The following is a 25,314-nucleotide window of genomic DNA, read 5'->3' on the forward strand; positions in this document are numbered from 1 at the left end:
CGGACGGTGCGGCTACAGTTGGTGGGGAACTCGCTTTAGGAAAAAACATATTAGTAGCTTATATGCCATGGGAAGGTTACAATTCTGAAGACGCAGTATTAATTAGCGAACATTTGGTATATGAAGATATTTATACTTCTTTTCACATCCGGAAATATGAAATTCAGACTCATGTGACAAGCCAGGGCCCGAAAGAATTACTAAGGAAATACCGCATCTAGAGACTCATTTACTCCGAAATTTAGATAGAAATGGAATCGTTATGCTGGGATCTTGGATAGAAAGAGTGATATTTTTTTAGGTAAATTAACGCCTTAGACAGCGAACGAATCGTCGTATTCCCCGGAGGATAGATTATTACGAGTCATACTTGGCATTCAGGTATCCACTGCAAAAGAAACTTCTCTAAAACTACCCATAGGTGGAAGGGGTCGCGTTATTGATGTGAGATGGATCCAGAAAAAGGGGGGTTCCAGTTATAATTCAGAAATGATTCGTGTATATATTTCACAGAAACGTGAAATCAAAGTAGGTGATAAAGTAGCTGGAAGACATGGGAATAAAGGTATCATTTCCAAAATTTTGCCTAGACAAGATATGCCCTATTTGCAAGATGGAACACCTGTTGATATGGTCTTCAACCCATTGGGAGTACCCTCACGAATGAATGTGGGACAGATATTTGAATGTTCGCTCGGATTAGCGGGAGATCTGCTAAAGAGACTTTCTTTTATAGAAAGCACCTTTTGATGAGAGATATGAGCAAGAGGCTTCGAGAAAACACCTTTTGATGAGAGATATGAGCAAGAGGCTTGCATTCTCTTATGGACTCAAATTAGATTTACAGATGAAAATCCCCGGCCAGGTGTCCTCTTTTTTCTCATTTGCTTTTCGCAGATGAGACTATTATTTTCACGAACGGGAGCAAAGTTTCTCTTTCCCGTCTTTTGTCTTTCTTGGAGACTTATGAGAAAGCTTCAGGGCAGCGGGTTAATAAGCGGAAGTGCTCTTTCCTTGCACCCCCCAAGATGTCTCATACTCGAATTCATCAAATTGCGAACCTTACCGGCTTCCATCATGAATCTACATACATAAAGTACTTGGGTGTCCCTCTTTGCTGTGGAAGAATCAAAGCTTCTTATTTTCAACCTATCATAGAGAAAATTCAGAGCCGTGTGTCGGGATGGTTTAGCAAACTGCTTTCATTTGGTGGCAAGATTATCCTTCTTCGGTATGTTCTATCTTCTATGCCCTTGCATCTGTTGGCTGCTATGAACCCACCTGTGTCTATATTTGACAGAATTGAAAGAGTTTTTGCAGCCTTTCTTTTGAACTCTTCCACAGAGTCATCTAAGCACCATTGGATCTCGTGGGATGCCCTCGCTCGTCCCACACAAGAAGGTGGCATTGGTGTTCGTCGCTTGTCTGAGGTGGGGGATGCCTTTACTTTTAAGAGGTGCTGGTCTCTAGTCCAAAAGGCATCGCTTTGGAGTGATTACCTATCCTCCAAATATTTTCCAAACAGCTCCTTCTCTGCAGCTACTCTCAACTCAGGTTGCTCTCGGCATGGCGAAATCTGATTAGAGTACGCCCCCATTTTGAGAAGATGTCTCAGATAATGCTTGGTGATGGTTCATCTGGTTTTTTCCTAGATAATTGGTCCGGCTTGGGGGCCCTTAAGCACTTTATTCCTCACCACCCATGGGCCGATCTCCCCTACAAGCTTATCTCGGTAAGGCTCCAAAGGAGGGCTGATGATTCATTACTCACATCTCTTTGCAGCATTCTGCCAACCAAGTGGGGTTCTAGCAGATTTCATCCCTGCAGGGATTAATCTGCACCCTGGGGCTCATGATAAGCTTGCTTGGACCGTGGAAGGCGATGGTGCTTTTTCTATTTGGTCTGCATATAATCATCTACATCAAACTTGCAGTTTTTCAGTGCAACTCCAATGGGCTTTCACGGAGATTTTGACTCCCCCAGCGCCTTTGAAGATCTCCTTTAAGATCAAACAATTCCATCGAATTGAGTATGACTGTATGTGTGATAGCATCTACTATACCAGGAATATCAATGAACCCAATTCTTGCAATTGCTCAGGATACCCTCTTTTAGCTTTTAGGTCTATTTCTTAGTTCAAGATCCCTCTTACTAACTGGAATAAAAGAATTAGTAGATTTGTTCCGCCCAAAATGGGAGGGAATGGGCTGGTTTTATGAACTTATAATCATGGAATGACTCGATCATCAGATTATAAGTTCATTCCATACCGGACCAGACCGGAATAGGGTTATTTACATTCTTATTATGAGAAGGGGTCATTCGAGCGTATGTAAATAGATACTATGTTTACATATGGATCCCTACGTCGTTACATTCTATTTAGGATTAGGAATAGGCGTAATCGGACCTGCTTTTGACATATCTATCGTTATTTGGGTACCATATTCACTTCTTTAGGCTTCTATTGAATCGAGAAATAGGTTTGATTGTACATATTATATATATATATAAGGTATCCCCCGGATAATTCAAATCGAAGCAATTTGATGTCTGACTCGAGCCTATATGACATGACCGATCGATAGAAATACTCCAACATTCCACCTTTGTCATATATTCCATATATCACATTAGATAGATATCATGTTCATGGAATACGATTCACTTTCAAGATGCCTTGATGGTGAAATGGTAGACACGCGAGACTCAAAATCTCGTGCTAAAGAGCGTGGAGGTTCGAGTCCTCTTCAAGGCATAATATTGAGAATGCTCATTGAATGAGCAATTCAATAACAGATTTCGGATCTAATCAATATTGATATACCGAGTATCTTATCTGTTGATACGAAGTATTCCGGCGATCCCCACGATCCGAGTCCGAGCTGTTGGAATTGGAATAGGTTCGGCAGCGGATCACGAAATCTTGGCGATCTTCTCTATCTAATGAATGAGGAGTCCGTTTGGAAATCGTCCGCCCTCACCCACCCCCGAGTATATGATTCAACAGGAATCACACAAGGGTAGATTGATAGAAACCTCTGGTAACCACTAGTACCCATAACCCAGCAGATAAAGTACATCCATTTTAGGGATTGGCGACTTACCCATTCAGTGACTTTGGCACTGGACGTTCCCAAAATGGGTACTATCGGGTCGGGTGAATTAGAGAATAGACAGACGTCTGTTGGCATTCCAGCCTTCCTTCTCCTTTCAGGGCCTATCCGAAAGAGAATCCAGTACCTCTTGGTCGTGAATATCTGATTGCTTCCACTTGAAGAGACTGACTTGCGCCATAAGTACTAGACTTTGATAAAGGAATGGGGAGGCGGAGATATTTCATACTTGAATGGTAATCGTAAAAAGATAAGAAAACCCTGCTACCGGAAAGCGCCTATTAAAGAAGAGGGACTCGATTAAAGGACTCATACAAGACTTATTCCAGACCTATCCCTTCGCATGCTTCTAAGGCTCATCTCTTCGATTGCTTTCTAGCTTGCTTGACTCTCCATCCCCTCTTTGCTTTCTGGCATATTCTACTGAGCTACCCCTTTCCACTCTGGAACTGGCTTGAAGAAATACCTAAACTCACTTCGCTACCTCTCTTCTGATCTAAGTCCTCGCTCTTAGGCAAGAGCTTGAAGAGAGTGATTTTGGAAGTAAACTGAATCTTCCTAAAATTGGATTCGCTGGGAAGCACATAAAGGAAGAATATGAGCACCTTACCCCTTATTCATTTCTTCCCCCGATGCCCTTATCCTTTTCACTCAGAAAGTCCTTTCACCCGAAGCCCCTATGCTTGCTTGCTGTCTTCGGAAGAGGTAGTAGAAGTCCTTCTGCACTGCACTCTTTAACTAGAGGATAGGTCGGCCTTACTCCCGTATCTCTCTGAAATTTATAAAGCTCGGCGAGAAAGGGTTGGTTAAGAACTATTGACTGTAAACCATAGCAGTTACAGTCACTCAATGGAGATGTTCGCCTTTGGAATGAAGATGGATGAACAGGCACTTGAGCCTGGAACTGATGAAATTCGGGGAAAACATGGAACCGGTCACTATACTGGGGGGGCGAGACATGACCGCGACTTAAGATTCAAGTACCGTTGAAAAGACTAAAGGAACGGGGGGAATGACTACCTGTAATAAAGCACAGGTTAATACGAGCCGACCAGAAGAAGCAAGGCTTAGATTACCAGATCCTGGACACAATCTTCCTAGAGATGGAGAGCCCCTTGCCTCGCCTTTTCTAGCCTCTCCTTCTTGCTTGCTTACCTAGCTCTTGTCTTAGTGACTCTTCCTCTTTTCTAGGTTTTTTTTCTGAGTGTTAAAACGGTAGATTTTTCATTTGCCAATGAATTGGATCCGCCCCGATTCGATCAAAAATGGGATTCTTGGCTAGAGAAAGTTCTGTGACATGGACGCCCAGCCCAACTCGGTCGGTCGGTTGGCCCACCTAACAGATGATGATATTCTCGATCGATTTGATCGAATTTTGAAAAGTCTTTCTCACTATTCAGAACAGTGGAGCTTTCGATCAAGATGTTCTCGCCTCCCCCGTTCGGGCTCTCGCTCGAATCGGAACCCTTATGCGTTGGTAGGCTTTCGACTCAATCTAATAGCCTACCTATCGGGCGCCAATAAAAAAAAGATCAAATTGTCGCATGGGCTCATCATCTGATGCAGAACCGATGCGAGAGGGATAAAAAAAATGGGAGAAGCGGGGATTGATAGCTTTCAAGAACCAGTGGAAAGGAAAGAGAGGTCTATGTCAATTTAGGCCAAAAACTTCTCCGTAGGTCGTGGACTCGGGTTCTGGTTCTGGTGAACTACTCGTTTCACCTAATGCTTAGCGCTACACTCCGCATCCTAACGGAAGCCATCACTTGTTAACGAACGTATAGAAAGAAAGATATGTTCTCTCTTTTAAAAAGAGATAAATATGGCGAGCAGGTGGTATCGATATGGTATCGCATGTGACTCCTCTGTCGATGAATGTTCATTTATTGTACTTAATCTATATGATATGGCATTAGGTATCGTATAGATCGATATTCATGCTTGCCTAGCTCATGGGCAAAGGAGGTAATGTCAATTGTAGCACTTCCAGAGTCAACTTCCCACGTACTCAAGGGCGTCCCCAAACCCTTTCCTTCGGACCAAGTCGTAGAGTTCCCAAAGGAAACCGTACCTAAAGAGAATACTCTCCTCAGGACGCTTCTTCCAGTCCCTCATAACAACCGGTACCTCGAACAGATCCTGAAGTTTCGGGTCTGTGTCTAGGACGACCGTGTGGTACCAATGGACATACCTTAACCAGTCCTTCATCCAATTATAGAATAAAGTCCTTTCAAGGATCCATATTTCCCAAAAAAATGAGATTGTCCGGAGAGAGAGTGAAATCCCGCCCCTGCTAGCTAACATAGATATCTATTCTCGGTGCGCATATTCTTTATTTAGAATCTCTTCCCGACCAGGCCAGGCTTCGCATCAATGACGGAATCGGTCATCGGCAACTTTTCTGAGTCTTTCCGTCATCTTATCCCGCCTCCAAGCATTTCCTCACGCACAGGCCTATGGGCTTAAGCAAGCCCCTTAAGAAAAGTCTTTCATTTCTTGTTCGAGTTTCGTTAGCTGAACATCATTTCTCGTTACTTGTTACGGTTGGTTTGGTTGAGTCCCGGGTTGCCTATTTGACTACCAGTCAATGAATGATTGATTGATTAGCAACGAGAAAAGACTTTTTAGGCTAGTCAGGTGTACGTACTTAGTTCACAGTCGATTGATATTCATTTGTATTAGCTGACTGAACAGAACATCAAGGTGACAGGATTCGAACCTATGGCCCTCTGTACCCAAAACAGATGCGCTGACCAGACTGCGCTACACCTCGTCTCCCCCCCGGAACATATAGATCCACCCGATCGATAAACACTCGAACCGAACTCGCCCACCCCGCTTTGGGCACAGGGACGCGAGAACCACCGCTTTTTGGAAATCTGCCTCCAAGCCTCTTTCATTCACTTTCATTTCTTCCTTCATCCGGCTCGCTCTCGGCTACGTGTCCTTTGGACCAAAAGCCCGCTTAGAAGTGGATTCGAACCACTGACACAAGGATTTTCAGTCCTTTGCTCTAACCTGCTGAGCTACCTGAACCACTTTCCTAAAGTCTCTTTTCTTCATCTATGAGCGCCCTACCAGCAGTGGAGGAGCTTGCTCAAGAACCGAGAGCCGGCCAGGGACTGGACGGCCCTCGTTCGGTCAGGTGTTCTTCGCTATAGACGCCACCAAGAACAAGAAAGAGGCGCTCCGCTCCTAGTCACTAAGTAGTGCTATTCTGTCCTCCGGGGGACTCCATCAAGAAGAGGTTCTTTCTCTCACGTAATTTCGCCCGCCCGTTCCACTTCCGTGCCGGAGGAAATGGGATTCGAACCCATGATACAATCTTCTTGTATGTCGATTTAGCAAACCAATGCCTTAAGCCACTCAGCCATACCTCCAAGTTGTTGATCGAATTGGATGTGCCGGGTTGGGTTGGTTGCCCGAAGATCCGATTCACTGCGTAAGCCGTAGCGCGCGTACTCTTCTTTACTGAGCGAGACAGACTCTATCCAGATCTATGGATCTCCCCAGCATCCAAGCGAGACTCCAAATCCGCCACTCGTTGGGCGACGCCTTGCTTTCTATGAACACCTCACCACTGAATGATGAACTTAGCCAGTCTTCGCCTCCGACCCGACCAGGAGAGAACACACGGTCAAGCCAAGCCGCCCTTCCTCACCTGCCTGAATGGAATTCATATCTCCTTCGTCTAGTCGAGAAGGGAAAAAGCCCGGCGGGGAACTGGACCGTGACTCTTCTAAACCATTACATTACGGAGAAGTCCATTCTCGTCATGATCGATCCACGTCCTACCATAGTGCCCGGAGAACCAGGCTTGCTTAGCTTACCAAGCTAGCTTACTAAGCTAAGCGCGAAGGAATTTCTCTAAGATTGCACGAGCTAGCCAGAAGGTAGCGTAGCTTGCTTCTAGAAGATTCTATAGTGATCCACTGGAATCGGCCTCGGGTGACGCCTCCCTGCTCGGAGAAAGATTTCATCCCTTGGTCGTTAAGGTGGGGTGAAAACTGCAACTAATGCTCTTTCTCCGTCGTCGAATACGGGATACTCACTTTCAATGGTAGGATCAAGCCTCGCATCCCCAGAGCCATATGAAGACTAGCCTGCCCTTCCAATCGGGGTTATAACGGGTTCGGTATCAGCAACACCAGCCAATCGTGTTGGTACGGTGGGTTCCCCATACCCACTATTCGGAAAAAAAGCTTGCCATAGCAGCTCAAACCTCCGATCGGGAAATGGGAGTTCTAACCGGCCCTAGCCCCCAATTCCGAACAAAAGCTTTGATTGGACCGAGGTTCGTGCAGGGAGGGAATAGGAACTAATAACGATGGTTCGAGGTTGAGCTCACCGGCCGCCCTACGTCAGTAGTCTTCCTAACTTCTATTCCCTTTTTTTGTTCTAAGGTAAGGCCCCGAGGTCCTTCAAGAACAGCATTGCGGTCGCAACGGGGCTCTGGGTGAATATTGTCCGCCCGTGTGAGCCGGGCTGTGAATATTTATACGTCGGGGTCTTTACTGAAAAACCACAATACTACACTACAACAATTTGAAGAAATCCGCCTTAGACTATAATTTGAATTAACTAGTCGTGTTGAGTTGAGGCTTATTTCCATGAAAAAAATCCGCCAATCCCGATATTCAAAAATTTCTGCTGCGCCTGGTGACGCCTTTATGGCGCAGGATCTTTGAAGGTCCTGACACGATCATTGGTATGCTTAACAAAGCTACCCTGGTCGTGTTCGACGGTTTCACTAAGGAGAGGTGCATCGCTGCATACCTATTTGCAAAGCAGGTCTACAGGTTGACTAGAAAGTCTGGATTGTTATTCACAGCGCTTTATCTAAAGCAATGCGGTTTATCGCTTGCTAAAGCTTACGCTGGTGACTATCAACCAGATCTTCTTCCTGTCCCTGTAGCTCTCACTAGGTCCGGGTACCCAAAGATCATTCCTGCGTTCCATAGAAAGCTAATAATTCGAAAGGATGATCGGGCAGATCAATTAGTGCAACTCTACCTTTCTTGGTTCTCCTTGGCCAAAACCATACAATTGGCTAGGCCTTTTAAAAGGAAGGACTTTGAATCGATAGTGTCGCTACCAAAAGATCTGGATACGATTATGGAAGTATGTGACTTGGTGAAAACTAGGTCACGCGCTCTCATTAATCGGTATCTACCGTGGATTTCCACGATCCCTTTGTATCAGGGTATTTCGTGGGAACCAACCTGGAAGGCGGTCCCCAACATCAAAATACCGAAGGACGCGTTGTATCCACATTATTGGAACAAAGCGGTTAAATCTGGCTTTCTCGCACTCACGTACGAGTTGGCCGCCTTTGGAACCATGCTTCAATTAGAGCATGCACATGGGGCATTCTTCTCATCTGGTGGTTTGTGGCGGGAGCGCATCCGTTTTGCTCTCGATCCTACAAAGACCGAGACCTATCATAAGGACATGGAGTGGTTTGAGAAATGGGTAGGTCCTAAATTACCAACCTTTTCCCAACTCGACTACACAGGTTTCTTTGGTCGGTTGGCCATGGTGATAGAAGGAGCAGGGAAAAGGAGAGTGTTTGCCATAGGCAACTACATTAAACAGCGATTGCTGTATCCATATCATAAGTGGTTGATGGCGGTCTTACGCCGGATCCCTATGGATGGAACCTTTAATCAAACAGCGCCTTTAGATAGGCTTGTTGGTTTTAAGGAAGGTTATTCGCTGGATTTGAAGAGTGCAACCGATAGGTGGCCTCTTCCGTTCATGTAAAGGCATTATGGCGGTCCTTTTCGGACCTACCTTAGCGTCTTCTGTTGTTCAAGGAGCACTTAGTTTTAACACTTTCGCAGTGACCCGACCATGGGTTGCTAAAGAGAGTACTGTTTGCTTCTTAACTGGACGGCCGTTAGGGTATTACGCCTCTTGGCCCCTATTTGCTCTATCACACCATTTCTTGGTGTGGCTTGCCGCAGATAAGGTTTATCCTGACCAGAAAGAGCCGTTCCGCAACTATGCCATTCTGGGCGACGACATAGTCATAACATAAGGTAAGGTGGCTCAGGCATACTCGCAGTTGTTAGACAAACTGGGTGTGACAATATCCACTCAGAAAAGTTTGACTTCTAAGAGGGGTTGTCTCGAGTTCGCCAAGCGTTTCATGGTCCATGGTGGGCACAAGGATTTTTCACCTTTGTCTCTTCGTGCGGCAATGTTGACGCACCACCCTTGGGGCCTTTGTGCCTTTAACCAAAAGTAACAAGTGAAGAGATTCTCTACACTTGTTAGGTTAGGTGGAGGCGGATACCGAGTCACCGGAAGGTCTCATTCAACCCTCTCACGGTCCTGGGAGAGGATCCGTGTGATGAGCCAAAAGCCACCTATATCGAATGATGGTATGCCTTTGGAGTTGTGGTTAGGTAGAGGTTACCCTATCAACCCCTATCTCCGAGGCGATCTCCTCTTCTTTATTAGGGAGTACTTAAAGCCTAAGGAGCTTAGACTTCCACCGTCTGACCTTTTGGTTGATGGTGAGGTTGAAATTCTCGAACGGACAATGATCCGCCGATGGATGACTCAATGGTTGAAAGTAGTCTCTTGGAATCATTTCAATCCTTCTTTCTAGAAATTTCTTTCTCGGCGTCCCGGAATCTAAAAACTCCATCTGTTGATAAATCTCCCATACTATTAGATTGATCGAGTCGAGACCAGCAAGCAGAGGTTTGTTTTTTTTCCAGGTGGTGTGGATTCTATGCAAATCGATATATATCCATTCTAGCTCCTCACTAATAAATGAAGAATCGATTGCCTATTCTCCACCTCCTCCCCCACATTTGTGGAAGCTCAATTGTCAGGCCAACCCAGGATTGATGTAAGTAACTTGAGGTATTCTTCGTAATGAAAATAGGGAATGGTTGGCAGGTTGAATGGAGAATCTTGGTCGATAGACCAATATCGTGTAAGAGCTCAGGGCTATTTACCAAGGGCTCCTCTTCTATTTCTTTGGGAGTTGGGTTCGAATCCCTTCTGCCTATTATAGTGCGTACACTCTGATTTTGAGTTGAACGAATAGGATCGAAGAACCAGCGCCCAACAGTGGTTTACACGTTTACGAACGTAACCCGGTCCCCGCTGGCATAGTCTTCCGAAAGGCAGAGTAGCTTCAGCATCGAGTAGGGGATGGGATTCAAGGGGAGGTAATGAAATTAGCGCAGGTATTCAAGTTGAAAGAAAACAAATGCAAGAAGGGCAGGTAGTGCCTGTGAGCTGTGTGGGGCGGGAGCGCGCTATTGCCTTGTTAGCTTTCCTTGCTTGGCTTGCTCCTTTGTTCTTGGCTACTGCTTGGTTAACTATTGCGAATTTTTTAATGGTAGAAAGAAATCCTTCTTCCTTCCCGCATCCTAGAGGGGCCGCTCGGACGAATTTAAGTAGGGAATGGGATAGAGTTCGAGTGAGGCATCAACCATAGATTGCGGAACTTTCGAGATGCTTCCTTGCGAAAGCCAACGGAGTCTGTAACTCAACCTTCTCATCCATGGAAGGATTCCTTATTCGATGATAAATGTCAATCGAGGGCACCCTCATTTCCAGAGATAGAATCAGGCTGCACAGAAGGTTTTTCTCGCGACATTATGAAAGAGGGGAAAAGCCCTCCTACTGAGTAAGATCATTAATTAATAAGGAAGCACTTAACTTAGGGCAGCCAGTCTCACTTCACGCAGCATAGCGCCTTGCTATTTGCATTCATCCTTGTAACTTACCGAAGTGAGGAAAGCCACATTGGGGATCGCGAGTCGGGAGGGTGGCGAAGATATTGTGTGTGTCAGCGAAGTCTTTCCGGGGGCACGGGTTGGAAGCATGAGCGATGAGCTTCTCGACTTCGATCTTTGTCTTTTATTTGAAGTTATGGGTTGATTGTGACCTAGTATAGGACTGATCCAGGGCAATTCAACTCGGGTATTCAACGAGTCGACGCAGCCTAGAAGGGCAACGAAGCGGTCGAAGGAGGAGGGCGATAGAAAGCAGACCCAATGCCCCGGGGCGGATAGGTTTTGAAATCAAGCCAGGCATTTACACTCTCAAAAGGTGTAGACCAGTCCATGGTCACAATATCAGCACCCTCAATGACATAGAGCATCAGTGTGGTATGAAAATAGTAATGCAGTCGAGAACTCACTTTGCTCTCGAGCTACCTTATCGTACTTGTGCGGATTGATCAGATCCGCTAACCCCTTGTCGGCGTCAACGGATATGGCCCTATCTAGCCCGGAACCGAAGCGAGGATCTCATGCTATCATTGAACGGCTACCGAACCGCCATACTCAGGTAAGCGGTCTCTCTTCCAAGTACATCAAGACCCCATAGCTACTTAGGGTTTTTTACTCATGGGTCCAGATCCACGAATCCCTAGTATAGTTGCCTAAAGCAATTAATGCCGCAACGCAATAAGGCTTTTCGCTCTAGTTGGGCAATGCAATGAGGCCTCTTTCGCCATTCTTTCTAAATGAGAAAGTCTTCTTAGTTCAGTTCGGTAGAACATCGATGAGAGGAGAATTTATTCACAGAAGCATATGACTGCCCCTCAATCGCCAGGTGGCTCGCTCCAGGTGCATGAGTTGCTTTGCTGGCTGGCGTAAAATTCTTATACGAAACGGCCTCTTTCAGTGGTTCTTGCTTTCTCTTTAAAGCTGATCTGGTGCTGTCTCCTTCCTTCAGTTTGTTCTGATTCCGATGACGGATACTCTATTCCGCCTATACAACTACCTTGCTTGGTGGTTCAAAATGGAAGTCTAGGTATCTGCTTAAGTGGTCTGCTCGTACCGTTCCAAAAAGAGCTGCGCTGACAGGGAGACGGGTGCAAATTGAATTGCAATCAAAGGCGCTATGACCACTGAGCATGCCAACAAGGCAAACTCAGAAAATCGTCTCCTGTCCCAGGTCACTGAAAGGGAGATACTCGCAGCCGAGCTCTCGCTCTTTCCCACTCCCGCTGCCAACTTCGCGATAGAACGACCATGCGAAGGGATACGGATAGGCTGCCCTCCCACATTACAGCGTTCGCGTGCACCTTCCCGGATTTCAAAATATTTTCAGTCACGCTTGCCCATGATCCACGAAAGAAAGGTATAGATATTCCCCAATTACTTGATGATAAACATGATGAACGTAAAATCGATATAGACATTCCACGCGAGCCAAGACATAAAGTGGGCCCCACATCTATGAGGAAAGATCCGTTGCAGTCCGGTAGCTAAGGCGGAGTTACCATCACGCAGTCGTTGGATAACGAGGTTGGTTCGAAGTCTCGATGACGCATTCCCGTCGGTCTTTAGTTAGGCTGTATACCACGATATCATCGAGGCCCTAGAAGGGCAACGAAACGGTCAATGTAGGGCCAAAAAAAAGCATTCATCAAATTACAGAAAGTGGCAGGAGCATTGGCTGAAGTAGGTCTAGTGACTGTAGTCTTACCTGACCTTTCCGTACCTCTATCTCCATTTCGTACTTTCATCGGTTGATTCGAAGGTTTGCGTATTTGAATAGTATGCCCATTCGCTCATGGCTCGTTCCGTGCTTATGCACTCTACTCAAATGCAGTTGCATGTTCGGGCAGACCAGCGTGAGTGCAAGAATGGCATGGAAATATCCAGCTTCCCCTTGTGAACAGAAGGCCTCCCGATTCTTGGGTGCACTTTCCAGCGAACCTACGCCCGGCCAGAGCAAGGGACTCCGCTTGCCCTCCCTAGGTCCGTTTTACAAAAGAGTCTGTCCATCTTTGAAGGTACCCAGTTAGCTGACCCGCTGCGTGCTGAATGTCAAGTGAGATGAGCTTTCCCTTTCCCAAGCATGTTGAGGAAAGAGATGTGGAACACGTAGCAAGTATGTCATAACCGCCTTTCCAGTGCCCAATCTTTCTCTGCTGAATCGATTGTTGTTACACGTGTCACGGGGTAAGATACAACCCCTCGCTCCATGTTGGGTGTGAAGTCTTTTTTAAAAAAACCTCTGTCCGAGAAGAGATGTTTGCGCGCACCGATCTACTGCCCGATTTCTGAATGATGTATCTAGTGGAGGATGGCTATTGTCGCAGTAAAGCCCAATTCTTCCTTGGTAGTTCCACGGATCCGAACGAAGTGGCTCCCTGATCTGGAATTACTTAATTTCGTCAGGGCGGTGGATGAGGTAGGTTAAAGCAAGCCAGGCATGACAAAACCTTTACATAGGTGAATTAGGCCCTGGCCCTTTCTCGGCGTCCCGGAATCTAAATGAACTCCATCTGATTGATAAATCTGACGGATGCAGTACACCTATGACTTCTCCCGCTTGACGAAAGCGCCTGCTATAGAAGCGACCAGATTTGAAGCTCATGAACGATTCGATAGTTTAGACGTTCTTTATTGGTTTGTTCTATATATAGATAAATAGAGTGTTAGGAGAGAATCAATTCCGTAGTAGCCGTTCATCAGGTTACACTGCAGGCCATCATAGTCAATCTGGTTGATCTGGTCAGAAAACGCTAGCTATATGTTAACATGCAAGTCGAACGGTTCGTAGTAGAGACCAGAGGTCCGGCCAAAAACCGCGCTACGGCTTTTCGCTCGTTTGCTGGAATAGTGAGACAAGTGGCGACGGTCGTAACGGGATGCGAACAGTTCGGCCATCCTGAAGAAGCTCAAAGCGTTTGATGGCCTGCGTAGTATTAGGTAGTTGGTAGGTGCCAGCAATGTTAGCTGGTGCTTGATCAGGCAGCAGAGAATCTTGCATCGAGCCCGATATCGGTGAGGGAAGCCGGTGCTCTTTCGATGCCGATCATGACAGGACCACTCTTCCAGCCGGTAAGGCTTCGGAATGACCGAAGGCATACGTGTCGGTTGAAGTGCCACTGCGGATCTCTCGCCATTCACTGAGGAGAGAGGGATTTCGTGTGTAATCCGTATCTACGAGACGCAAGCGAGCAGCTCCTCCTACCGACGCTGCGATAGGATGATACCTGTATCCAAACGATGAGGTTCACCCAGTGGGACCCACTGATACGGTCGGACGATCAGGTTGAGGGCTGCACAGCGTGGGCATGTGGTTTACCAGCGACATTGAACACCTGTCCGGATGTATGACTTTCAGGTGCTGGCTGCGTCAGGTGGAGATGGTCATCATAACGAGCGAATCTTTTGTTGCTGAGCATGCCTAAGGAAATTGCCACGGTGAGCGAGGCCGGTGACGTGCCGGCTACTTGATGGTGCAGCACGTAGCTGTGTTCAGCAGATTACATAGGTGCTCGAAGCACTCACGTGTGACCGGTCGCGCCACTCTTCCCGAAACCAATGACAAAGTAAGACATAGGGTGGCGTTAGACGTCGAGGCGCGGAGACTCGCATCAGGCGAGGGGGTGGTACGTGTGTTGTGCGCCCCTCGACAGAGGTGAGATACTGGAGGAAGGTGGGGATGACGTCAAGTCCGCATGGCCCTTATGGGCTGGGCCACACACGTGCTACAATGGCAATGACAATGGGAAGCAAGGCTGTAAGGCGGAGCGAATCCGGAAAGATTGCCTCAGTTCGGATTGTTCTCTGCAACTCGGGAACATGAAGTTGGAATCGCTAGTAATCGCGGATCAGCATGCCGCGGTGAATATGTACCCGGCCCTGTACACACCGCCCGTCACACCCTGGGAATTGGTTTCGCCCGAAGCATCGGACCAATGATCACCCATGACTTCTGTGTACCACTAGTGCCACAAAGGCCTTTGGTGGTCTTATTGGCGCATACCACGGTGGGGTCTTCGACTGGGGTGAAGTCGTAACAAGGTAGCCGTAGGGGAACCTGTGGCTGGATTGAATCCTTCGCGATGGAAATGCCCTCGCCTACTTGACTAAACTAAGGACCTGCAAGCAACGGATGCTTATGTTGAAAGTCGACTTTTCCATTTTCATTTTCCTTCTTGTTTATCAATCTCCAATCAAGACAAACCGGGCACGACGGTGAGACCTGAAAACACCCGATCCCATTCCGACCTCGATATGTGGAATCGTCTTGCACCATATGTACTGAAATTATTCGGGAGATATGGTCAAAGCCCGGTGAGCAGGCAAGAAAGAGAGAGGTAGCCCGACCACTTCCAAAAGCAGGTAGGGATTCTTCAAAAAGAGATATGGGGCCATCTAATCCAAACCATTGGTATGAAAATACAGAATCCAATCTCTGACTCCCAGATAAAGAGGAAGGAGTCGTATTGAGAAGTTGTTCAGTCAATCGTCCCATTCATTTGATAGGCGACCATGGGCCGGCATGTGGGATCGAGAAGTGCGGGCGTCTGGGTCCGAGGTGGGAGATGCAGCTGACGATAGACTTTCCAATCTCAGATGCTTCGGGCGGTTCCTTACTCCCATCTGAGAGAGAGACGGCATTTCTTTCATATTCTCTTTCCGAGGTGGGACAATCGGTAGTACGATTCAAGGGAAGTGTCCACCACAATCGAATTCCATAGCGAGAAGGCGGCGGGCGAGTCAAGGGATAGAAGCAGGCATCGTATGAAAGGAAAGTCTCTCATGTACGAATGAGCCACCTAACGCGGTAGGGGAAAGAGAGGTAGCGGGTGATCGAAGTACAGTTTCTTCGCCGGATTCAGAGAGATAAATAGTGGAATCAGGGGGGGAACCACCGAACAGTTTTTGGGATGACTAAGCTAGTCGAGCGCATACAGTATTTCTTTCATCAGCTTCTGGAACAGCAGTAGGATCAGAAAGAGTCGAAGGAGACGGTTCGAGCACAGGCAGGCAGGGATGGGTTTTCTGTCCAACCAAAATCGGATTACAGCATTCCCTGACTCGACGAACCATCTGGTTTCCTCATCAAATCCCCCTTCCCGATGAATCGGGTAAGGCTAGAAGGGATGGTAGGTCAGCGGCTTCATTCAGCAGCGGATAGAAAGGCGGGCTAGCTGGCAGCATCGAATCATGGGCTCTCAGCCCCTCCCCTTTCATGAAATAGGTTTCTTCCATCAAAGATCCAATATAGGCAAAGTCTACGGGAGATGTTTCAACAACATGTGCACTTCTTGCAACAAATACATTCTTTGTCACAGGATCATTATCTCCTCTATCATTCGGCCTGTGAAAATTTGGCAAAAGTCGCATCTAATTCTTGCCTCTTCACACCTGGTACACATGCATATGCTTTACTTGCTAATATCTCGAAGTGACCGCTACCCCCCATTGGTCATAAGGAATAAGCGCTTTAGTAGGAACTCTATTCGAAACATAAGTGCTAGTATTCATAGCTCCAGCCCACTAATACTTAGGATAGTTTAGAGCGAGCAACATGGAATGGACCAGTGAGATCACTATGAATCAACTCGGGGGTCTCCAACTACATCCTTTTGGAAAGGAGGACCAATGCATTTCACCTTTAATGCAATCCTCACAAGAGGGAGACTTCTTTGCTTCGGGTGAACCAAGCACAACACCTATCACTAATTCTTTCCATCTCGATGTCCTCTTATGCCATAACTTCGTAGCATTCTCGATATGAGTCGAGAAACTCAAGTTCTTGGCCATTACTCAATAGGACACATACAAGCTTACAAAATTCCCTGTGCTAAGGTGCTTTCTATTTTCTATGGTAAGCATCTAAAATCCATTCGCCAAACATTCCTTTGAAGAATGATTCGTACCGGGAGCATGACAAAAGAAAGATTATTCTTTGGCCAATAACACATCATGAATAAAAAGTTCATTGTACCTTACCTAATGTTTGTTGCCATATAAGAGAGCCTCAGCCTCTATGCATGAATCATCACGAGATATACTTTGGATCGTGGGGTGGGGAAGAGGGTAAGCTTTCGGCAACACCTTTTTCATCTTTAAAAGGATGAATACTTGTGTTGGGTCCTGCAGACCAGGATGGCCTCAGATCAAAACCTAAATGTGCCAGGGGTTGATCATAGAAGGCAGGGCAATAACGATGAAGGAATTTGAGCGCTTATGTAGCTAATAACTCTGCCACCTTCATAGTTGATTCATTAAGGTCGTCACCCTATACCCGGAAGTCTCTATCATTTTCTTTGTCTGTTAAGCCTCATAGCGTTGGGACTTCCTAAAGAACAATCGCAGTTTATCAACCACTCACGACGACAACCGAGATCTTCGACTTAGCTCCCACAGGTCATCCACCCGGGGTGGAAGATAACGAAAGGGAGACAAAGTCCTAACTAAATCAACACACAAGAACCTCCGTCTACATCATAACACAAGCTACCCATTCCATCTATCATCTCAGTCGAGTCGATCCGATTCGTTCTTATCTATAGATAATGCAAGAGAGAACTTATGACCTCACGGATGGAGAGGGATTCGAACACCCGGTATTCCTATCAATACTTCGGTTTTCAAGACCGACTCTTTCAACCGCTCAGACATCCATCCCTTCGCGCTTCGCCCGCCCTATCTATCTGTGCGCTGGCAGGTAGGGGCAACTCTATGTGATTCGCTACGCTTGCTTGCGCCCCACCTCGTAAGCGGACTCTATTGCCTGTCGGTTAGCGACACTTTTCCGGTAGTACGAATCGCTACGCTTCGCTTGTTTCTATATGATAATATGCACCGTCGGTTGCTGCACTCCCTGCGGATAATAGCAAGAGAGTGAAGAATGAACGATCCTCCAAAAAGTCAGCAGTGATTGAGTCCGACTCAAGTGAATGAGTGAAAGGCGTGGCAAGAGAGCGAGTTCGACTCGCGAACGATCCGCAAGTGAAGGACCGATCCTTTAACACCAGTACTGTTGCGAGATTGGTACTTGGCGGCTCATGAGCAACATATAGACTAAGGTTGCCCATCACTCCCTCGCTCCTTTTTGAAGGCCCACCGCTCCCCCTTTCATTAAGTACCTATCCCAGCTTGAATTTTGGGGCGAGTACTACAGTTCCTCCATAATCACACTGAATGCCCAGCTTCGCAGAGCAGCTCTCTCCCCAGTCCACAGCAATGTGTGGAATCTGGATCTACTTACTGTGTGTTCTGACTCTATTGGATCAAGTCAGATACTAAGCCTTCTACTACTACTACTACTAGGGAGAGAAAATACTATATTTCAGATATTAGACTCTCTTACTGTGATTAGCCCCTACTAGTAAGAAGTTGTTCCCGAGCCAGGTTCCCTGGATCCATTCTGACCTAAATGGATGAATGAAGAAGGGGGCGGGCAGATACGACGGCCACACACACCTCTTTTTAACCGAATAAAGCTGGATCTACTACACGGCTAGGATCAGAGAAAGATTGAGAAAGCAAGATCAAACCTACTCTACTGTCGATTCAAAAGGCGAACAGCCCCTCATAGTCGATCAATGAATGGATCAAAGAAGGAGGCTCTATCTATGTCATCGTATATAAGGGAAGAAGCCCGCCCCTGATCGAAGAATGAAGAAGCTAGCCCGGGTAGACTTCTTGAGCTCTTGCTCTGCGTATCCGTCTCGCTCCGTCTTGGGGGTCATAGAAAGATACGAACCGCCTACTCTTTAAAGCCCTACTCTTTGAAGCTTGCTAAAAAAAAAAGCAATCCCTCACTACCCCTTCTGGTACCTACTTTGACTCATATCTTCGGTATACCTCAATACAAGACAAGCACAGGAAAGGATATTCAATAAAAATCGGGCTATCGCCCTATCTAAGCGGGTTTCCCCTCTCCTCTACGGAAGTCATCTTTTAGTCTATTTCAGTTCCTGTGTCTATCGCTATCGCCCTATTCTCTCTCAATTGCCTATTGATGAATCTTCTTAGGCATTCCCTGACTTGCCTTTCCTGATTCGAGATAGAATATAAGGCAGGTGATTTCTTAGAATTTTTTTTTTCCATCTCTGGTGGTATCAAAATGCCGCAGTGCCTGGATATCTTATCTGTTTCTCCAGGAAAATGAATATCTCCAGAAAAGATTTTCAGTTCAATACTTTTTTTTTTCTCTCCACTCGAGCCGAACCTTCATTAGCTGACTTGGGAATGGAAGAACTGGGTAGAATCTTTCATTACATCAATGTGGATTACCTCGAGAAATAGCAATAGAGCTTTTCCAAATATTTTTAATTCGTGGTCTAATCAGACAACATGTTGCTTAAAGAGAGATTCTAGTTGTAAGATATCTAATGAAACCGTAGCTGGAATTGAGATCTCATTCAAAGAGAAAGATAGCAAATATCTGGAGTTTCTTTTTTTATCCTATACGGATGATCCGATCCACAAGGATCATGATTGGGAATTGTTTGATCGTCTTTCTCCGAGGAAGAAGCGAAACATAATCAACTTGAATTCGAGACAGCTATTCGAAATCTTAGGGAAAGACTTGATTTGTTATCTCATGTCTGCTTTTCGTGAAAAAAGACCAATTGAAGGGAGGTTTTCTTCAAAGAACAAGGAGCTGAGGCAACTATTCAATCAAATGATATTGAGCATGTTTCCCATCTCTTCTCGAGAAACAAGTGGGGTATTTCTTTGCAAAATTGTGCTATATTTCATATGTGGCAATTCCGCCAAGATCTCTTCGTTAGTTGGGGGAAGAATCAGCACGAATCGGATTTTTTGAGGAACGTATCGAGAGAGAATTTGATTTGGTTAGACAATGTGTGGTTGGTAAACAAGGATCGGTTTTTTAGCAAGGTACGGAATGTATTGTCAAATATTCAATATGATTCCACAAGATCTATTTTCGTTCAAGTAAGGGATTCTAGCCAATTGAAAGGATCTTCTGATCAATCCATAGATCATTTCGATTCCATTAGAAATGAGGATTCGGAATATCACACATTGATCGATCAAACAGAGATTCAGCAACTAAAAGAAAGATCGATTCTTTTGGATCCTTCCTTTCTTCAAACGGAACGAACAGAGATAGAATCAGATCGATTCCCGAAATGCCTTTTTGGATCTTCCTCAATGTCCCGGCTATTCACGGAACGTGAGAAGCAGATGAATAATCATCTGCTTCCGGAAGAAATCGAAGAATTTCTTGGGAATCCTACAAGATCAATTCATTCTTTTTTCTCTGACAGATGGTCAGAACTTCATCTGGGTTCGAATCCTACTGAGAGGTCCACTAGAGATCAGAAATTTTTGAAGAAAAAACAAGATGTTTCTTTTGTCCCTTCCAGGCGATCGGAAAATAAAGAAATGGTTGATATATTCAAGATAATTACGTATTTACAAAATACCGCCTCAATTCATCCTATTTCATCAGATCCGGGATGTGATATGGTTCCGAAGGATGAACCGGATATGGACAGTTCCAATAAGATTTCATTCTTGAAAAAAAATCCATTTTTTGATTTATTTCATCTATTCCATGACCGGAACAAAGGGGGATACACGTTACACCACGATTTTGAATCAGAAGAGAGATTTCAAGAAATGGCAGATCTATTCACTCTATCAATAACCGAGCCGGATCTGGTGTATCATAGGGGATTTGCCTTTTCTATTGATTCCTACGGGTTGGATCAAAAAAAATTCTTGAATGAGGTATTCAACTCCAGAGATGAATCGAAAAAGAAATCTTTATTGGTTCTACCTCCTCTTTTTTATGAAGAGAATGAATCTTTTTATCGAAGGATCAGAAAAAAATCGGTCCGGATCTACTGCGGGAATGATTTGGAAGATCCAAAACTAAAAACAGCGGTATTTGCTAGCAACAACATAATGGAGGCAGTCAATCAATATAGATTGATCCGAAATCTGATTCAAATCCAATATAGCACCTATGGGTACATAAGAAATGTATCGAAGAAAAGGGTAGTGTACTTTTATTCGGAGCCAGTTGTTGGAGGGGTTCGAGTTGCGGTTGTTGTCCTACCCCTGCCTGTAATAGTTCCAGTTCAAGTCTATGTTGATCTATGCGAGCGAGTGGGAGTCCTCAAAGCTGTCGATCCAGGAAAGTTGACTTCGATTCCAACCTCTGCCTTTGAAAGCGAGCATTTTCATTTTAGATTAATGATTCAATTCAACAGGAAAGGTAAAGCAGTCAGTGAAAAAGCAAGTAGTTCGTCTCCATAGGTTCTCTAGTCCCCTCTCTCTTTTCCATAATCTTCTCTTTCTCTTGGGTACGGTGAAACTCCCAGCCCTGCTCTAACCTAGCTTTCAAAGTAACTGGCTCAACGGCCTAGATAGGGAAGTGAGAAGGAATGCTACTCCAACTGGTACACAAGGAGAAGAAATGGAACTAGATCGCTTGTTGTAGAAGGAATGTCACTGGCTAGCAAGGAGAAGGAAGAAACCGCCATCGAATACCTAGAACCACTCCGCTTTCAAGCCTCCTTTTCTCACTGACAGGAACTGCATTCGATCGTATGGACGTCTGAACCATACCTATTGGCGCGTATCGACTTTATAAAGGAAGACAGAAGCAATATATTATAAATAACAGAATAAAGGGATAGAGATTCATCTGTAACGTATTACCTACTCTCCAACTCCAACCTAAGGGAATGGCTTAGGATATAGAAAGACTGCCACTCTAGATCCTATAAAAAAAGTCAACCCTGAGAAGAGGGCTATATATTAATAGCAAATTGTAAATTCATTTTAAATAGGCCTTGCCTGAGTTACTCATATCCCTCAAAAAGAGTCCTCCTCCAACTCTTAGTCTGTAAACTGGATATCCCCTTTGATGTAAGGGAACTCGCTGCTTGAACCGAGAGAAAGGAGAACTTCAAATGTATGAAATAACCCATTAGTTCATGAGTGAATTTGCTAGAATTTTATTGAAGATTGAGTAAGCCAAGAACTCGGTAAAAGCTTGAAAACAGGCTTGCTTGGGAAAAAATCCTTATTCCTTTCCTGCTGGCGTGAGATACTCCTTCCCTACTGATATCTATCCGGTAATGGTAATTATTAAGGTATACACTAACGCTAGAGAAAGCAAGCCTGATGTCTTGCCACTTATAACGGTAAGAAGACTATCCAAGCCATAGCAAGATTGGATGGAGTCCTTCCGCAGTCTCAGGCCTGCGGGACGGGGAAGATGTATGTATAGGTGAGCTTACCGAAAATGAAGGCACAAACCTTGTTTAGAAAGAAGAGAATTCAACAGAGGTTGGACTTGTCCAAAATCCGGGCTGAAGGGGAAGATTATGTTTATAACTCACTTAGAATAGTTAAAGATAGGCCGGCCAGATGATGTTTTATTTTAGCTAGACTCTCTCTCTGATTCCGCCTGAAAAAGCTCAATTGTTTGTTTTAGATGATTTCTTGAGCAAGACACGTAGCCCAGTAAGCCGACCCTCCTCTTACACCGACTTTAACTACAGCCCTAAAAAGAGATAGAAATGAAAGGTATGACCTGCTGATCGGTCCCCCATTGGCACCGGCCATTTCATAGCTATTTTTTCGTAGTCAGCCATCCTTACTATGGAAGAGGCATTGACTCTAGAAAGCCCTCTCTCCCTGTTTAAGGCGGCCGGGCATTTCATTCTCCTCCTTTCCTACGCTTGCTTCCTATAAAGAACTGGAAGCAGAGTTTTCTCTATTTCTATTCGGCTGGGGCCGACCTCTCGCCTATGGATCTTTCAATGCTAAGCCCTATTGCTTGAAATTCACTGTCCCTACATTTCCATTCACTTCACGATAAAAGAGCACACTTCTTTTTCCAATCTATCTATCTTCATATAAAAAGATAGCCGATGCACCAACTTGGAAGGAGGGATGTCCAATACCTGAGCAGATTCCTCTCATTGGTCTGGTTGGTTCTTCAAAGATGCTTTACGCAATTCATTTTTTAGAAGATCAAATGCTTACACAAGCTATTCGAGCTTTGTTTTCGGGTAGACTTCCACCGTCTAATCTTCTGCCGCTGAACAAAATGATTGACAAGTAGAATAGGGCGTATACTCTATAAAAGCTTCAACCTTTGAATCCTTGGACGTTTTAGCTTTCTCTTACACTCGCAGTCTCAAACTCGGACGTGAGAGTGCGCGTGGAAAGTGTTAATCGATTTATCTCGTAGAATGAGGGTCTCCCTTTTCTTTTTTTTTTTTTAAAAGGAGTAATGACCCGGCCACAAGAAGACAGGCAGAGTGGAATCAGAGAGAGGAAGTTCGGGCCCAGAAGAAAAGAAAAATAAGATTTCGGCATTGTCACTTTTTTTTCACGGGTATATCTTACACTGCTTTCTCTTATCAGAGAACTGCCAGAAAGGTCTGAGCTCGATTCACATTCACTCTTTCATCTTTCATGTTAAACCTAGGCAAGACCAATCCGCTTATCGAGAAAGTAATGATAAAAGGAAGGCCGTATAATTATAAGCGGGGACAGAGAATCAATCCTTCTATGGTCTCCCGGCTTTAATGCCCTTAATTATTATTATAAATAAAGCGGGGGCCATCTATCATCCAGTCGGAGACGGAGCTTACTCACTATCGGGGATCATAGAACTCCCTATAAAGGGAGGGGCCAGTCCTACTACTCACTCTATTTCCTCTGAAGAGAGGATGAGCTAAGCCAATAGTCATCTTCCAGGGACACCCACATTGTAGACTCAAATGTGGGATTGGATATATGCCAGCTAACAAGAACAAGAGTTTCTATTTGATTGGCTTTGGCTGACCTGACATCCGCCTCTTCTTTTGTTTTGGCTAGCCCTTATACCTTCATTTCCGGGGTACGGGATATATTTTTATATGGTGGTACGGAAGTGGACGTGAAGTCGAATCGGAGTTAGTTTAGTGGGTCGGTTGACTCTCGCTTAGGAACGACTCTGTGCACATTTTGAGGGGCTTTCTCGGTCGTTGACTAAACTATCCCTTCCTTCTTTCTTCACTCCTTCCACTCTTGCCTTGACTTCCGTTTTCTACGCTGGGGATGGAAGATATCATATCCCTTACGAGGTACTGGCTCTCAAACGTAAGGAATTGGAATCTATGGAATCTCCTATTCTTATGCCTCTGCCCCTGGTATGAAACCAAAAAAATAGATGCGGGACACTCAAGGCTTCAGTATCCACACACCAAACTATCAGATAGAATGCATCAGAGCAAGCCGCAATGGTTTAAGTTGACCAAGCGGATTAGGATCCATTCATTTTAGGACCTTACACCTTTGCCTTTGTTTGATATAACAAAAGTAGAGAACTCGTGGATCTTTTTCATTCCGAAGATCGAGTGGCTGATCGACGAGAGCCTCGTCATCGGGGTAGCCCTCTATCATAGGCTGATTCAGATGAGGTAAGGGCGGAGGTTCCATATAAGCATATAGGGACGATGGTTTCCCCGGGAAGATCCTTTTTGAAAATGTAGGTCTCTGCCTTTGATGATATTTCACATGGAACTGTCGCCAGATGCTTCTCGATGCTTGCTCTCCCGATTGGGGCCCGAATCGAATCCCGAACCCTGGCGTAAACTCTTTCTTTCGAGAAGGGCTTGCTTATTAGAGACTTCTTAGAGAAAGAAAAAAGCAACTGCTTCGTCGTTCACCCTAGCTATCTAGCTAATAAGTTGAAGCACTCCTCCCTCCTAGGGGTATTGATTCACACAGCTTGTACTACTTGGCTAAACAAAGAAGAAAGAGAAAGGGCTGTTTCAATAAAGCAAAACTAAAGGTCGTAAGAGTAGGAAGGCAAGAGCTACTAGTTCTAAAATAAATATGGTAAGGGCGTTGGGTGCTTGACCGAGGGGAGAAAGAAATGCCAACCCTGTATGAAGCTTAATTCAATTCTCATTCTCATCTTTCTATGATGATTCGAGGGTACCCCGAGCGAGCGAGGTAAGGAGGATTACGTAGGTAATCGGGGCGCTTCCACTGGATCTAGACCATAAGCACCTTGCAGTAGGGTAAGAGGAATGCAACTACTGGACTAAAAGGTAGGAGATGAACTGCACCCCTTCCGGTATAGAGTATAGGCGACCGGACTTAGTTAAAATAAAAGCCCTCTTTCTCTCAACTGCTCTTCCTTAGCGGCCTTTCCCTTTGCTTCCTTAAAAATATTTATCCCAACCTAAGCTACTTGGCACTCTCCTTACAGCTTTCACTTCCAGCTAAGACTTCGCTCCGCTAGAGGCTATGTGCTCTATAGCTCTCAAGACAAGACTCCAACCCTTTTATGGAAGTCCCCTCCCACGGAAATTAGCTTACCTGCGCATCAAACTCTGTAGAAGTTTTTCCTTCCTATCCTCACGATCGGGATCTTGATCATAAAGATCTGATCTCATTCCCGGGCTATCTCTTGGTATTTTCGG

At 45.3% G+C, this 25,314-nt stretch overlaps 3 non-coding genes across 3 annotated transcripts; 1 reads left to right on the forward strand and 2 right to left on the reverse strand.

The window, feature by feature from the left end:
• The first annotated feature begins 2,677 nt into the window (after window positions 1-2,677).
• On the forward strand, window positions 2,678-2,758 carry TRNAL-CAA (transfer RNA leucine (anticodon CAA)). The gene has a single exon. It is a non-coding gene; the product is annotated as a tRNA-Leu (tRNA).
• Window positions 2,759-5,814: 3,056 nt separating this feature from the next.
• On the reverse strand, window positions 5,815-5,889 carry TRNAP-UGG (transfer RNA proline (anticodon UGG)). Its single transcript has one exon. It is a non-coding gene; the product is annotated as a tRNA-Pro (tRNA).
• A 189-nt stretch (window positions 5,890-6,078) lies between these two features.
• Window positions 6,079-6,152, reverse strand: TRNAF-GAA (transfer RNA phenylalanine (anticodon GAA)). Its single transcript has one exon. It is a non-coding gene; the product is annotated as a tRNA-Phe (tRNA).
• Between the last annotated feature and the right edge of the window lie 19,162 nt (window positions 6,153-25,314).

Source organism: Elaeis guineensis, chromosome 14, assembly GCF_000442705.2.
Source record: "Elaeis guineensis isolate ETL-2024a chromosome 14, EG11, whole genome shotgun sequence".
NCBI lineage: Eukaryota > Viridiplantae > Streptophyta > Magnoliopsida > Arecales > Arecaceae > Elaeis > Elaeis guineensis.